This window comes from Dermochelys coriacea, chromosome 13, assembly GCF_009764565.3.
Source record: "Dermochelys coriacea isolate rDerCor1 chromosome 13, rDerCor1.pri.v4, whole genome shotgun sequence".
Lineage (NCBI taxonomy): Eukaryota > Metazoa > Chordata > Testudines > Dermochelyidae > Dermochelys > Dermochelys coriacea.
The window spans coordinates 34,072,844-34,088,768 of record NC_050080.1 but is presented as its reverse complement, the minus strand read 5'-3'; the positions used below and the strand labels follow the sequence as shown (position 1 = coordinate 34,088,768).

Sequence of the window (15,925 nt, the reverse complement as noted above, 5' to 3'; positions counted from 1 at the left end):
ATTGTAGCAATGTTGCCCAAAGATGTTTAGATGACTATGGGAGTGTGAATGCAGGGAGAACCCCTAGACATATCACACCTTAAAGAAGCATCGTGCCAAGCCACCTAAGTGCTTGGTTAGCCCAGAGCTGGGGCTCCTACTCCCATCACTGCGGCCGCAGCCCCAGCGACTTGACACAGGCGCCAACGATCGGACAAAATTTGGCTCCGCACACAGTTATGGATGTCTTTAAAGGACCATGGGGAACCTATGGGCCAATGGAACGGGAAACCCATGGAATCTGTAGCACTCCGCAGTATTCAGCTAGGGTTAGGGTGACCAGATAGCAACTGTGAAAAAACGGGATGGGGGTGGAGGGTAATAGGCTCCTATCTAAGAAAAAATCCCCCAAAACAGGACTGACCATATAAAAATGGGACATCTGGTCACCCTAGCTAGGGTTGAAACTCCTGGAGCTGTGGGGGAGGGGTGACATTGGGGCCAAGAAAGCAACTTCAGATTAGGGAGGCCCCGACTCCCTAAGTCCACTGGGAGAGGAAAGCACCCAGGGATAGACCTGGGTGGGACCTCTCCAGGTGGATTCTGGAGGAAGGTTGCGGGTGCGCCTTTGGGTGGGGGGGCCCACATGAGTGCCGAGAAATCTGAACTAGATTTTTTGGCACTGGTGGACACTGGCACGGCTGTTTCACTGCTTCCCTTCACTGCCAATCCAGAGAACTATTGAAATCCAGGGATTTGATGGCACCCTGGTGTAGGGGCAAGTGTTGGGACGACTGGTCACCTAAGTGGAGAAGCTTACCCAAAGATGGCCCTGTATTTATAGCCCCACAACTTCAGAACCAATTCTGGGCACAGATTGCTTGTGGGGGTGGGGGGAAGGAGTAGTGGTTGATTGTGCTAACAAAGGTTTATGGAGGACCCCAAAGAAAGACTGGACCCCTGAAGTAAGGAAGGGAGATACCGGATTGCTGACACATAGTATGTTGGGAGTGGCGGCAGTGATCGGGGATAGCAAGGAGGTATGGAGGAAGCATTTTCCACAGGTATGGGCGGCCCACAAGTTGGACTGAGTAAATGGACTGGGGAACTGTGAAAATAGAAGGACCAGCGGTCCCCCCACAGAAACAATATCCTATCCCCACGGCTGCACACTGGGCTGTAGCGGAGATAGTCAAAGAGCTGGAAGAGCAGGGAGTAGTGAAAAGACTGACTTCCCCCTTTAACTCCCCCATATGGTCTGTGAGAAAAGCTGATGGAGTTTCATGTAGACTGACTGTCGACTATCAGAGGGTCAATGCGGTGACCCCCCAATGGGCGCCAATAGTCATGGACATGACACAGGTGTTGCAAGACATACCAAGGGAAGCTAAAAGATTTTCTGTATTGGATTTGTCTAACTGTTTCTTTGCTATCTTGCTTGAGGAAGGATCGCAGGACCGATTCGCATTCCCTGTGGACAGGGTACAGTATTGCTTTACCTGTGTACCCCAGGGATTTCATAGCGCCCCTGCTATTGCGCATAAGGTGGTGACCCAAATGTTAGAACATCTCCCTCCAGGGGATTAGGGGTGGGTGGTCTCATATATGGACGATATCCTGATAATGGGAATGGACAATGCGGATGCCCGAGGGAGGACTGAATGAGTAATGGAGTTGATTCAACAGCATGGTATGATGGCGTCCCTTGAAAAGGCACAATTAATACAACCACAGGTGGAATATCTGGGGGTTACCCTATCGGAAATGGGAAGATCTATTAGTGAACAGCGATTGTCAGCATTGCAGAATTTACCAGCTCCCCAAGATCTGAGAAGTCTACAGGCCATGTTAGGGGCTTTTAATTTTGTAAGAGCCCAAATATGAGACTATGCGCATATCACCAAACCCCTTTATAGCCTATTGAAGAAGGAGGCCGAATTCCAATGGGACTCAAAGCAGGAAGCAGCTTTCAGACAAAAGGGGCAAAACATGAGTGCCCTGTGCCAGAGACTAATTCAGTGCCAGTGGGTTGGATAACCTCAATAGAGCAAGCATGGAGCCTAACAGCACTAGCCAACATTTATTTTTCAAATGGGGCAGCTTGGGTACAAGAGGGGAAAAAATACATACAGAGCGCAGTAATAAATCTGGAAGATAAGACAGTGGTGCGAGTTTGGCTCCAAGGGTCAGCACAGCTGACTGAATTAAAAGTACTGGTGGAATGTTTAACACTTTGGGAGTTGAGTCTGGGACCCTTAATGGTCTTTTCAGATTCTCAGTATGTGTTAGGAGGGTTGACTAAATGGATGCCACAATCGTCCAGTAGTGACTGGAGAAGTGTTGATGGGAAGGAGTTGGTCCACCATGAGGACTGGGAGGGCATGCATCAGTGGGTCACTGCTAATCCTAATAAATTTTTAGTAGAATATGTTAAAGGTCATCAAAGTGCAGAGTCATCAGTGAAAGCCACTTTTAACAACAAACTGGATGGTTTAGGAAGGACGCCTGTGGTGGCTGCAGTCATCCCGCGCGGGGCCCTGCATCAGCAGTTGAAGCAAGGTGGACATTCGGAGGACCACCCAGTAGTAGTACCGGCACGGTGGGATCGACAGGAAATTATCTGTTGGGCCCATGTACTTGCCCATGAAGGCATGGAAGGGGCTCTGCAATGAGCTAGAGACATAGACCACTGGCCAGGACAGTGACAGGACATGACCAATTGGGTACAGTACATGTGCTGCTTTTAACCCATGCCGACCAGGGGAATCTAAGCATCAGCTGCCTTTAGGTCATCAGCAAGAGCTGGGAGGTCTGTGGGCTCATCTCCAGGTAGATTTTATTGAAGGACTATCACCTGGGGAAGGAGGATGTACCTCGCTTTTGGTGATAGTAGATGCGTTTTTGGGTAGAAGTGTTCCCCATGAAAACCCTTAGCACTGAGAAAACAGCCAAGGTTCTGTTTAAGGAGATCATTTGTGGATACGGATCTCCCGAGGTGAGTGATTCGGCCGGGGCCCTCAGTTTGTGTCGGCGGCCTGCTGGATGCTTTAAGAATACAGCGGAAGCTGCATATTCTTAGGCACCTTCATAGCTCTGGGCAGGTGGAGTGTATGAAAAAGCATCTGCCTTTAGAGTTAGCCGTAATAAGGAGTAGATCCCTGTACGGTAGTTCAGTGATGCCTTTCCAATTAATGTTTGGACGACCAATGCGTCTTATGTGATCACACTTGTTCCCTCCCCCTCCGACCCCACCAGTCCAGAACAGATCCAATGGTATAAACTTCTATGGGAGGAACTTCCTCAAGCTGCTCAAGTCATGCAGCAAACAATGGGACAGGCCCAGGAAAAAATGGACAAGAGGAGGCAGAAACCTGGCAGGTGGGTGATCAGATAATGTATATGAAATGGAATACTCAGCCCCTTCAAGCAAGGTGGGAGGGGCCATTTACTATTTGTAATAAGGGAAGTGATACAGTGTTCCAAATTGACCAAGGTCCCCATGGGAAGTGGGTCCATCGGGGACAACTTAAGCATGTAGGGGGAACCACCCTGACTCCATGGTCCTCTCTATGACAGCCTACGGTTTACAATGTTTAAGTTTTCTTCAGAGCTTCTGTTTTTCAGAGCACCAGAAAGAGCTGGTACCAGCTGAAGAACAATTGAAATGTACCATGGGACATCATCGCAACAAAGTCTTACGTTGTTTTGTGTTTCATGTTTTATGTTTTGTGCCTCATGTCTCATGTTTGTCTTGTAGTGCTTGTCTCATTGCTAGCATTATTGTGTATGGCATTTGGGAAAAGGGGGGATACTGCATTAGGCAGGGAACAGCAACAAACCATACTCACAGCCCTTTTTAACTCTAACCAGACCTCTCCCTCTCCCTACCCCCCGCCTCGTGCCAAATTGTCAGTCACACACCTATCCCCGTGGTGGCCACCTCCGTCCAAAAGCCTGTGATACATCAAGCTTATAACTACCTCTTTACAGAATGTTTACCTCCCCACTGAATGCTTTGATTTTCACCTAAACGTAGTACATGAGATTGGTCATTTGACACTTATTGTTACATCCTCCAGTCAATATTTTGATATGTATTTTTGTTACTGTGGACATGCTACATGTAATGAAAATCCGGAATTACTCCAGCAATTGAAGTACTGGCATAGGTGAGCGGAGGTACACCATTCCCCTTTGGCTGGTCACCACAATTTGGGTGACCAAGGGACGGGAAATGTTGTGTAAATCCTCGGCTCAATACAGTAGAATGTGATTGTAAGATTTGTAAGTTTTCAGTCATTGCTAATATGACCATTAAGTTCTGTAACCGTTTGCAAGCTTTGTAACTTTTAGTCATTGTTAGCATAGCCTTTTAAATTTTGTAACTTTTGCAAGCTTTGTAACCTTTTCAGTTACCACTTGTATAACCTCCAAGCTTTGTTCCAAGTGTGAACAAGGGAGTGTGTGTGGGAGATAAAGGAGTGTGAACAAGGAAGTGTATGTGGGACTGGGCGGAGAGGAACTGTCAGGAGAAAAGAGCCAGGAGACAGGTGTGTCTGATGTAATCTGCCCCGAGAAGGCAATCATGGGGTGTTGTAAAGAAAAGAAGAACCTGGTATGTGTGAAAGGAACGAGTTCTGGGAATGCTTCTCGGTGACAGACACAGAAGGAAAATCAGTGTACATGACAGTAGCTGCCCAGTTCCAATAAAAGGAAGAAAGCATGCTCACAAGCCCTTCTTCTTCTTCTTCTTCTTCTTCTTGACCTGCTCACTGGCCTGGATCTTTGACCGCAGGTGGACACACCAGATCTACTATTCTTTGGCTTCTTGGCTTCCTATGCTGTCTCTGATAACTCTCTCCCTGTTTGAGTGTGTGTGTGCATGAATAAGCTCCATCCCTTTTCTGTTTGATCCAATAACGGTATTTAATAAAACCAATATAAGTGTAACTGTGGGTTGGTTTCTAGTGAAATTGAGGTAACAGGTCACTGCGGTCTGATGTCCCTTGTCCAATGGCTTGGTATATTTCAACGGCAGAGGGAGTGAACAAAGGCACCAGCATCAGGGAAGACAAGGCAAGAAAGTCATTTATTTACCTTTCTCATAAATGTAAAAATGTGTCCAACTGAGACTGAAAATTTAGGTTAAGGGCTTGCAAGCCAGCTAAGGAGGGTGGATGCTCAATTCTCACCAAAATTAACGGGGTTTGGATATCCAAAAAATGGAAGCCATACCATGGATTCATCTTGTAGGGCCTTCAACATTAGGATCTAGTTCAATTACAACTTATTAGTAGAGCTGGCTGGGAAATTACCCTCTCCCTCCCCCATAAAACATATAAAAGTTGGAAGTCCGAAATCTGGATATTTTTCACTTTTCAGTTGCCAAAAAGAGAAACATGATTTTAGTTTTTCACATTTTCTACACAATGCTGAGTATTTTCTATAAAAACAGGGATTCTACTGGGAAAATTCACAATCCATGATAAAGCCATTTTCCACCGAAAAAAAATGTTTTGATGAAAAATGTTCTTACTAGCGATAGTTACTGAGATCAATTCAAGAATCACTGGGAGAAATTCTCTGCCTTGCATTATGCAGGAGCCCTGACTCAGTGATTTTCATTTATAGATTTTATTCCTAGATTCTAAGGCCAGAAGGCTAGATTGGATCATCTCATCTGGCCTGCGTAACACAGGCTGTAATAGCCCCTATTGGTCTTAAAATCAGACCTTTCTATCTCATTGGATCTTATTATAACCTGTGTAGCTGAAAGTACAACCTTTCTCAGAGAGTAGCCAGATTTCAATTAAAGTATAGAAATATATGTTTTAAAAACAGGCTCCTGAGAGGCTGAAATCCTATATTTGGGTTTGAATGTGGCAAAGGTAGTATAAAGTTTTCTACATTGCCCTCCCAATTTGCTCATTCCCTAATAGAGATGGATGAAAATTTTCAGCCAAAACTTTTATCTTCGGGAGGAGGTGAAAAATGCAGCTATGCAACACAGAAACCTTTTATAAATTCTTTTCTATGTCACTGAACTGTTCATCTTGAAAAGAAAAGAAAAGAAAAGAAAAGAAAAGAAAAGAAAAGAAAAGAAAAGAAAACTTGGATAAAGTCAAAATGTTTCATTCTGACATTTCCAAAATGAGAGATTTTGGGGTTTGGTTTGACCTGACTTTTTGTTTTGGAATTTCCTTCATTTAACCAAAAATCTATTATTTGCACAACTGTACTTCTAACTGTCAGAACCGGTTCTGCAAATCATATCATGATGCTTTGTTCTTGGCCAATTCACTGCTTAATAGTTTTGACCCACAAGGTATTCAGAACATTTTACTAAGACAAACCAAATCATCTTATGCCTTCTAACAACCACACAACTGATGCTAATAATTTCTATTTGCTGGTCACTGGGGATAAATTTCATCCAGAAACAATCAATTTAAAGGATGAAAAGCTTTACAATCCCTTGAGCCGTGGGACCAAATGAACCAGCACATGGAGCCAGAAGAACTGCATCTTCTCTGCCCTTGTTCTGTGCCTTTGCAATGAACTCGGTGGGATTGAATGCTGGGGAAATTGTTGCACCTTCTAGTGGCTGGACATTTGCTCCCTGTTTGGGTGGAAATGAGCAAGCGTTCAAAGATCAAGATCAAGATTCTCCAGCTACTAGCCACAGTTTAGCGAAGCAGCAAACAAAACAGATGGAGAAAATCTTTAGCAATATTTAGTTCTTCAGACTGCTGTAATTTTAATTGAGAATAAGGGAATGGCCAACAGAGAGGAGCACAAAGGACAGAGAAGATGCAGTACACTGAAGAGCTTTCTTGCTTTCATTCTGTTTATGCATTGTTCCTATCAGCAGAGATCTGTCACCATCTAACATCCCAAATGCACAATTTTCACATCTGGGAAGTGTGAATCCGAATCATTCCTTCAGGCAGGTGCAGTACTTGGCTGTCTTTGTCTACCCGGGCAGCTCTTTGCCTGTCCTCGTTAAGACCCATAGAGTTTCCCCTCCCTGAGTATGCTTGACAGCAGGATTCTTTGTGCCACATCCTGGTGCATATCCCTCCTGCTACCCAACAGCACACCGCCCCAGGCAGCGACTCTGGCTTTATTACAGAGATTCCCTTCTGCTTTCTGGCTAACTTGGGAGACAAAGGGTTTGTTGATGGCACTGATGAATCTTGTCATTTGTTACGAAGGTGTTCTGTGTCCTAGTATTTTTCAGAGGCATTTAGACAGCTGCCTGTGTCTTGGCAGAGTCCCAAATGAAATACAAAGAGCCCATCCCCCAAGATATTGCCACTGTACACCAAAGTAAGAATTATTCATTAACAATTCATTACTCATAGCAAATTAATAAGCGCAAGGCAGTGTCAGTTTGATTGGTTCCGAGTGTCACTGGTGCACTTCCAAATCTGCTATTTCCACCCACCCTAGTATCACAGCCAAAGTGGAATGAACTTAGTGTTTGGGACATTTTATATGGTATCTGGAGTGTTAATTACATTTATGAGTACTGTGCAGGAATCAGCCTTTTTGTGTCATGAGAAATTCTGCATTTTGCACATGTTTCCATTCCAAAATGCCACAGAACAAAAAGAAGTTGAAATTTTTCACGAAACAAAATTCTGAAAAAAATTGTCATTTTGTGTCAGGTCAAATGCTTTGTTTGGATGAAATTGAAATGTTTCATCTGATTTCAACTGTATCATTTCATGTCATGTCAGACACAAAATGTGAAATGAAAAGTCATTCCGACAAGGAGAATTGAAATATTCTGTATTGACCATATCAGAATGTTCCATTCCAATTAACCGACAAAACATTTCGGTTCAGATGAAACAGTATTTCCAAGCAGGTCTAATGTTCATGTATTGATTTATTTCAATTTTGAAGGGGTAGGGGGTTGGGAGGAGAAATACCCATAAATAAGATATAAGGCCCAAATTTTTAGTTAGATGCCTAAAACTCATTGAAATCAATGGTATTGAGAAACCTTGATATTTTGGAAAATCCCACTAGTGCCTAAATACCTTAAAAATATGGACTTTGGTGATCTGACACTGAACACACAATCTATATCAGAGGAACTGCCCAGCAGTAGAAACACATCCATGCAGTAAAATAAATGAATCCAGTCCACAAACACAAAATATCCAATCACGAGCCCCCTCTCCTCAGCCTTTCCCAAACTTCCTATTACATAGATCATCTTTGCAGCATGCTCTAAGGGGCAGCAGGGCTGGTTTGAAGACTTCTCATGGATTTCAACACCAGATGGGACTGCTGTGACCACTCGGTCTGAAAACATAGGCCAGAGAGTTGCATCCCGAATAATATAAGGCTGAGCTATTATTATTTATCGTAGTGTGTTGGAGCCCTAGTCATGGAACAGGACCCCACTGTGCTAGAAAATATATTTTAGAAAGATGTCAAATCTTGATGTAAAGGCTCCAAGAGAAGGAGGATTTACTGCACCCCAAGTGAATTGTTCTAATGTTTAATTACCCTTCCTGTCTAAAATGTGTGCCTTATTTCTACCCTGAATGAATCTATCTTCAATTTACAGCCATTGTATCTTTGTCTGCTAAAGAGAAACTGCCATTCCATGCAACCCATGAGCAAGTCACCTCTTACCCTTCTTGAGGATAAGCTGAAAAGGTTACATTTCCTTAGTGGCTCACTGCAAGGCAGGTTTTCCAGACTTCAGATATTTTTGGTGGCTCTTTCCTGAACAGTCTCCAAGTTTTCATTGCCCTTTTTGAGGTGTGGAGACCACCAATGTACACAGTATCCCAGTAATGGTCTCATGAGTAACCTATTTGCATTGAAACCTGGAGCTTCATCATCATCAAAGGAAGAAAAAGAGAAGGAGGCAGAAGATGAAATGGTAGAAGAGGGGAAAGAAGAAATACCACGTGTCCCTTGGATTGATATAAAAATGCACCTACTGTATGTCTCACTATGAGTGATTCCTGGCTGAAAGTAGGAAAGAAGCCAAATGCAAGTTTATGGTCTCAGGCCAATTCCAGCACAAAGGATTGTCCCTGCTAGTCAAAGGCAGCATCAGAAATTCTGCCCTGCTTTTCACCCTGTCATAAATATAAAGGGAAGGGTAAACACCTTTAAAATCCCTCCTGGCCAGAGGAAAAGCCCTTTCACCTGTAAAGGGTTAAGAAGCTAGGATAACCTTGCTGGCACCTGACCACAATGACCAATGAGGAGACAAGATACTTTCAAAGTTGGAGTTGGGGGGGGAAACAAAGGGTCGGGTCTGTCTGGATGATGCTTTTGCCGGGGACAGAACAGGAATGAAGTCTTAGAACTTAGTAAGTAATTTAGCTAGATATGCATTAGATTATGATTTCTTTAAATGGCTGAGGAAATAAGCTTTGCTGAATGAAATGGGTATTCCTGTTTTTGTGTCTTTTTGTACCTTAAGGTTTTCCTAGAGGGATTCTCTATGTTTTGAATCTAATTACACTGTAAGGTATTTACCATCCTGATTTTACAGAGGTGATTCTTTTTACTTTTTCTTCTATTAAAATTCTTCTTTTAAGAAACTGAATGCTTTTTTCATTGTTCTTAAGATCCAAGGGTTTGGGTCTATGTTCACCTATGCAAATTGGTGAGGATTTTTACCAAACCTTCCCCAGGAAGGGGGGTGCAAGGTTTTGGTGAGGATTTTTGGGGGAAGATGTTTCCAAACAGCACTTTCCTAATAAAAAACCTGGTTAGATGTTTGGTGGTGGCAGCGAAAGTCCAAGGGCTAAAAGTAAAATAGTTTGTACCCTGGCGAAGTTTTAACCTAAGCTGGTAAAAGTTAGCTTAGGAGGTTTTCATGCAGGTCCCCACATCTGTACCCTAGCATTCAGAGTGGGGAAGGAACCTTGACACACCCCATGCCATGCCAAAGAAGTTTCACATTAAATGGGGTGAGCGCCATCCCTTTCTACTCCTAGCTCCTCCCTTGTTATGTTTGTTTAGAAGCCAAGCCAGCTCAAATTCTGGGGCCTAACTCTGAGGAAGGCACCATTCTCCTGGCTGGCTAAGAACTTGTTTGTGGATAGAACTGGAATATTTCAGCTCTCTTCCCCTGTCCTGGAGGGCTCATCATAGAATCATAGAAGATTAGGGTCGGAAGAGACTTCAGGAGGTCATTTTGTTCAACCCCTTGCTCAAAGCAGGACCAAACCCAATTAAATCATCCCATCCAGGGCTTTGTGAAACCAGGCCTTAAAAACCTCTAAGGATGGAGATTCCACCATCTTCCCTAGGTAATCCATTCCAGTGCTTCACCGCCCTCCAAGTGAAATAGTTTTTCATAATATCCAACCCAGACCTTCCCCACTGCAACTTGAGACCATTGCTCCTTGTCATTCAACTAGGATGAACTGCAAAGAATGGGGCAGACAATCCGCAAAGCTGGAGGATATTCCAATTCTTAGATTTACCAAGCAAGCATAAAACCGCTTCTATAATACCTCACTGGTTACCCAGAAGCCAACAACACAGTTCCCTTACAGTACCTCAGCCTCAGGCATCCGCCCAGATAGCCAAGTCAGATATGATAAGGATTACTGAAAATTTTATTGATAGATTCATAGATACTAAGGTCAGAAGGGACCATTCTGATCATCTAGTCTGACCTCCTGCACAGTGCAGACCACAGAATCTCACCCACTCACTTCTATGAAAAACCTCACCCATGTCTGAGCTATTGAAGTCCTTAAATCATGGTTTAAAGACTTCAAGGAGCAGAGAAGCCTCCCTCAAGTCAACCATGCCCCATGCTACAGAGGAAGGCGAAAAACCTCCAGGGCCTCTCCAATCTGCCCTGGAGGAAAATTTCTTCCTGACCCCAAATATGGCAATCAGCTAAACCCTGAGCATATGGGCAAGATTCACCAGCCAGATACTACAGAAAATTCTTTCTTGGGTAATTCAGATCCCATCCATCTAATATCCCATCTCAGGAGATTTGGCCTATTTACCCTGAATATTTAAAGATCAATTATTTACCAAAATCCCATTATCCCATCACACCATCTCCTCCATAAACTTATCAAGTAGAATCTTAAAACCAGATAGATCTTTTGCCCCCACTGCTTCCCTTGGAAGGCTATTCCAAAACTTCACTCCTCTGATGGTTAAAAACCTTCGTCTGATTTCAAGTCTAAACTTCCTGGTGGCCAGTTTATACCCATTTTTTCTTGTGTCCACATTGGTGCTGAGCTGAAATAATTCCTCTCCCTCTCCTGTATTTATCCCGCTGATATATTTATAGAGAGCAATCATATCTCCCCTCAACCTTCTTTTAGGTAGGCTAAACAAGCCAAGCTCCTTAAGTCTCCTGTCATAAGTTTTCCATTCCTTGGATCATCCTAGTAGCTCTTCTCTGTACCTGCTCCAGCTTGAATTCATCTTTTTTAAACATGGGAAACCAGAACTGCACACAGTATTCTAGGTGAGGTCTCACCAGTGCCTTGTATAACCCCTTGTATATTGTATTCACCATATAAAAAACTTCTACGAATCCCAAAGGATGGGACACATTACCTCCAAAGTTAATGAATATACAACAAATTTGCAATAGTCAAGCTTATGAAATATATAGCTGCAACAGTTGTGTTAGAAAGGTCACTGACCACAAAAGAACGGACAGTGAATAACAAGAGGGGCCTAGTGGGGGAGACACTTGTTTTTTGCTTTTGAGCAGTGTTAACTTTGCAATGTATTCCAAATAAGGTAATTAATACAGAAGTATGTGTAATTTGTCTGTGGTTTTAAGGTTTAAAAAGCTATGTGTGCTTTGCATTTGGGGGATGGCTACTTGGAGTTGTTACCCCCCTGCACTTCAAATCAATAAAGGGGCCTCAGGCCTGTTCTGATCCAAACACAACGCATGGTTAATTTTCCACCACACCAGGAGTATTCAATATAAGACATGCGAAGTCATTGTCCTGCTCTACTCAACACTGGTGAGGCCTCAGCTGGAGAAATAGGTCCAGTTCTGGGCACCGCACTTAGGGAATACGTGGACAAAGGGGAGAGAGTCCAGAGGACAGCAACAAAAATGATCAAAGATTTAGAAAACCTGACCTGTGAGGAAAGGACTAAACATGTCCTGTTTCTTTAACTGGGCAGTTTTAGTCTGGAGAAAAGCCTAAGGCGATGGGTGGGGGCTGGCTGATAACAGTCTTCACATATGTTAAGGAATCTTATAAAGAAGAGGGGGATCAACTGTTCTCCATGTCCATGGATGGTAGGAAAAGCAATGGACTTAGTCTGCAGCAAGGGAGATTCTGGAGAGATATTAGGGAAAACTTTCTAACTCTCAGTCTGTTTAAGCTCTAGAACAGGCTCCCAAGGGAGGTGGTGGAATCCCCATCATTGGAGGTTTTAAAGACCAGGTTGAACAAACGCCTGTCAAGGGTGGTCTAGGTTTGCTTGGTCTTGCTACAGCACAGGGGGCTGCACTAGATTCCTCATGAGGACCTTTCCAGCCCCACAATTTCTAGGATTCTATGACTAGGTGTCAGAAAATGAGTTACGGGTCCTTGCCGCTTTATGAGGGGCTGACTCCGACCTGGCCCTGTTGTGGTGCACTACCTGGCTCATGGAGGTGGGGAATGGGACATGGAGCTTTTCCCTTCTACGGGGTACCAGCTAGGGTGACCAGATAGCAAGTGTGAAAAATTGGGACAGGGAGTGTGTGTGTGTGGGGGGGATAATAGGCATCCATATAAGACAAAGACCCAAATATCGGGAGTGTCCCTATAAAATCGGGACATCTGATCATCCTAGTGTCAGTTCCCATCTGGCCCCAGGGTAGGGCACTGGCTGGTTCATGGGCAGACATGCCAAACCCACAAAAAAAAATAACCCTGTAGAAATTGGGCTTGTTTTTGGATTAATTGGCTTGTGAGTTTTTTGTTAGCTAGTTTGGCTTGTAGCTTGTTGCTTCTTTGGGTTGTAGCTTGTTACTTTTTTTTTATTCACTCCCAGCAAGCAGGAGAAAGGGAGGAGAGAGTCAGGGGTGCACAGCGGTCCCCCCACAGTTCCAGACTGCACACCGGGGGGATCTAGTCACATAGTGTTGGGGTTCTTAGGGACTGGCTTGCTTTAGCCTTGTTTTGAAATGGGATTAACTTGATTTTTGGCTTATTGTGAAAGTCAGGATGCTTATTTACCACGTGAAAGTTGGCAACTGTGCTTATGGGGTGGGGAATAGGTTCAAGGACTTTTCCTGTCTAGGTGTCACCAGTTACAATTTGGCCACAAGTTGAGTGGCTAAGTGCAGCTTTGGGGGTCTGTGTGTCAGGAGCATCGCCCTGTCTCCCGAGGCCTCCCTCTTCCCTTTTCCCCAGACCCTGGGGCTCACTCCCTGCCCTGTCCCCTGATTAGCCATCAGCTCCAGCCCCTTATGCCTTTCCATTTCCCTAGACCTCATCCTGCCCTCCCCCAGGCCATTAACCAGTTCAGCAGGATGGTTTTTCTCCTGCTCATCTGGCCTATCTCCCTCCTTTGTGCTGGGGCCTCCAGAGCTTATTTGTCAATGTTTCCTCCAGCTTCTCCTTCCCTGCAGACTGTGATCAAGGGCTGAACTGGAGCCCAACTGGGCAGGGAACCAGGGGCATACAGGAGGAGACAGTCAATAAACAAAGCCAGTCACAAGAATTCCTCAGAATGGGAGTAAAAGGAAATAACCTGCCAGGTGGGCTGGGGAGTGGAAAATTGACAGGGTGGGTTGGCCAAGGTGTGGGCTTCAAACAGCTCTGCCGGTGCCACTCACTCCTGGCTAGCCCAGTCCTCAGCTCTTCCCATCCCCAGCTCTGACAGTGCCCTGACCCTCCTGAACCTCTGCCCCCTGCTAGTCCAGACCTTGTTTTCCCCCTCCCCCACATCTCTGCTGGCAGCCATCAGTGTCTTTCTGCATTCCTATGGGTGATGTGGGGAAATGATTGTCTCAGGCTAAGCTATGGTACCGGTTGCTGTAGGGGATTCTTGTCCTATTTCCTGCAATAAAATATGTTACTGCAAATGCAGAACAGCTGGGTGTGTGTTTCTGGGGGATCTGATGCAGAGAAATTAGACATTGCTTTCTGTGTCTCTCTCAAAGCCCCAGCAGTGCTGAAATTAGAATGAGTAGTTATCAATGGTTCTCTGTCAAACAGGATATTATAACTATGTATCTAGTGGGGTACCGCAGGGGTCAGTCCTGGGTCTGGTACTAGTCAATAACTTCATGAATGACTTTGATAATGGAGTGGAGAGGATGCTTATAAAACCTACAGATGACACTAGACTGTGACTGGTGTCCTAGGGGGAGCCTTCTGAGGTCATTCAATTAGGGTGAACTGCAAAGAATGGGGCAGACAATCCCCAAAGCTGGTGGATATCCAATACTTAGATTTACGAAGCCGGCAAAACACAGCTTCTATAATACCTCACTGGTTACCCAGAAGCCAACAACAAAATTCTCTTAAAGTATTGCAGCTTCAGGCACCTGCCCAGATAGCCAAGTCAGATATGATGAGGATTACTAAAAATTTTATTCATCATATAAAAAAGTTCTACCAATCCCAAAGGATGCAACACGTGACTTCCCAGGTTAATGAATATTCCAGATCTTACCCAAATACATGCTTACAGCCAATTCTTATTAACTAAATTAAAATGTATGAAAAAAGAAAAAAGAGAGAGTGTTGGTTAAAAGACCAGTATACATACAGACATGAATATAATTCTTGAGGTTCAGATTTATAGCAGAGATGGTGAACTTTGTAGTTGAACAGAGTTCTTTCAGAATTGGCTCATAGGTTATAGTCCAAATTATATTCAGGGTGGTCCAGTCAGAGCTGAGATCTCAATCTTGTGGCTTAAGCTTCCCCTGCATTGAAGCATCAAGCAGATCTGAGATGACAGGATCAGCACCCAAGGTTTTTAATACAGTTTTCTAGCAGCCACTCGACCATACAGTCCTGGGTGAACAATAGGCTTTTGATGTCACCTTCTGTTTCCTAAACCTCACTGGTAAGTAACTACATGGATTAACATAAAATAATTTATCCATTAAGCAGTTTATCACAAACTGTAAAGAGACATATAGACAATGATATTATTTCACCTAAGATTCATCTAAATGTTAATATTCCCCTTTGAGCTCTAAATCAATAGCTATAGTGACAGACAGGAACTGTCTGTTTACATGGCTAACATTTAAGAAGCTATAATTAACACATACAATTAGTATCACCTTCAATTCTCTAACACTACAGGCTTGCATTTCAAAGTTCTAGCCTATCTAGCAAGGAATGGACTTTAATTACCATTTACTGTTCTCACCTCTCTCTAATGGTTGACTGAGTCAATCAGCCTGCAAGCTGCTTAACCTTTTCTGGCCATGTGTCATAATTTGTATGAGATTTGTTGCAATTATATAACAGTGGTAGCAATAATGATTTTCATGATTATATTTTAATTAGATAATGTCACACAAGTGCTTTGGAGGACAGGGTGAGAATTCAAAATGACCTTGACAAATAGAAGAATTGGTCTGAAATCAGGATGACGAAATTCAGTAAAGACAAGAGCAAAGTGCTTCACTTAGGAAGGAAAAATCAAATGCACAGCTGCAAAATGGGGGATAACTAGGGAGCTGGTGGCACTGCTGAAAAGATCTCGGGTTATTGTGGATTACAAATTGAGTGAATAAGATTTGTTAGTCTCTAAGGTGCCACAAGTACTCCTTTTTGTTTTTCAGTAATGTGATGCAGCGATGAAAAAGGCTAAATCTTCTGGGGTGGATTACCAGGTGTGGAGGAAAAATCCAGCAGGCCTAAATTTATAGGCCTAAAACTTTGGTCAAGCTAACTGTTTATACAGAGAATAAGAAGAGGGTGAGGAAAATTCCATTGTAGGGCAGTTA

The 15,925-nt window shown here is 43.7% G+C and overlaps 1 pseudogene; it reads right to left on the bottom strand.

The window, feature by feature from the left end:
• The window catches only part of LOC119842199, a 48,785-nt pseudogene extending 47,285 nt beyond the window's left edge, over positions 1-1,500 (bottom strand).
• Positions 1,501-15,925: the final 14,425 nt, after the last annotated feature.